The following is a 1,440-nucleotide window of genomic DNA, read 5'->3' on the forward strand; positions in this document are numbered from 1 at the left end:
CTGGGGTGAGTGTGTAACGTTGGGAGAATAAAAGTAATTATTAGCGAGAATGGAGTGGTTTTGACCCCGCCCTGAGTAATATTGAGTACTCAACACTAACACCATCCACTATTACTAATAATATTACATCAAATCTATCAAATACAAACAAACCAGCATACATTTCCATGCCATTTATTCACGGCCTATCACATATATTAAACACATTTCTCTCTTCAAATAACTTTAAAATAGCTTTCAAAAACTATAAATAATTCACACACTTTTTTCCAAAATTAAAAAACCCACACCAGTAAATAAATCTGACGTTTTACAAAATCAATTATTTAAATTGTCCGGCAACTTACATCGGTCTTACATCCCAATATCTGGACAAGAGAGTAAAGCAAAATATATATCTATGATTGTAAAAAACCCAAACATAATCCTAGAGCACTTGCTACCCACCATTTTGAACACCAACACAATTTCGACTTCAACAATCCAAAAATATTACACACAGGGCAAAACAAACATTAACGTAAGTCTTCAGAAATGGTTTACATCAACAGAGATAAACACAGCATCAGTTACAGAGCAGACACATACAAACTCAGCTACGCCAATATCATTAATTAAATTCAATATGTGGTAATTAGTGACCGTTAATCGATAATTATTCAGAAATCGTGAGATGCGGTCTGGGTTGTCTATTTCTTTATCGAGCCAAAGTTTCGATCTTTATTGAGATCATCTTCAGGGCTCAAAGTGTTTGTCTTCTTAATAATTATACCACTCTTGCGTGGGCACTCTCAACACGACATGCAAGACTGGCATAATTACACAGAAGACAAACACTTTGAGCCCTGAAGATGATCTCAATAAAGTTCGAAACGTTGGCACGATAAAGAAAATATTTTTCTGAAATGTGTAGAGATTAGTGACCGTTAATCGATATCTGAATAACTATTTTTCTGAAACCTATCACACCAGACTGCATCTCACGATTTCTGAATAATTAAATTCAATAGAGATAACATACATATATCATCATCACAGCACACAAAACGTAAAATAAAACATATAAAACAATCATCGCATTCCACATATCAAACATTTTTACATAGTCTAATTCTTCAACAATTTGACTTTCCTTTCCCTAATTATCCCCGTCTATATAATCCTGAAAGGATAATCAGGCCGAACCATTATCCACGTTTTTCCCATTGTCGGCTCCTTTCGCCTCGAAGAAGCCGACTCCTCATATAAAAATGTCTTTCTATCCCGACTTCCTTCCTCACCGTTTCAAAATCCAACGTATATAAATAAAACAGCAATATCTCACTGGCACTCTCGACACGACCCACAAGAATGACACAATTACACAGAAAGCAAACACTTTGAGTAAGTATAAATTTACTTTTTTCTATCCTACATGTATTTGTTAAATTTAAACAATGT

The sequence above is a fragment of the Cimex lectularius genome, unplaced genomic scaffold (assembly GCF_000648675.2).
Source record: "Cimex lectularius strain Harlan isolate CLEC.00 unplaced genomic scaffold, Clec_2.1 scaffold466, whole genome shotgun sequence".
NCBI lineage: Eukaryota > Metazoa > Arthropoda > Insecta > Hemiptera > Cimicidae > Cimex > Cimex lectularius.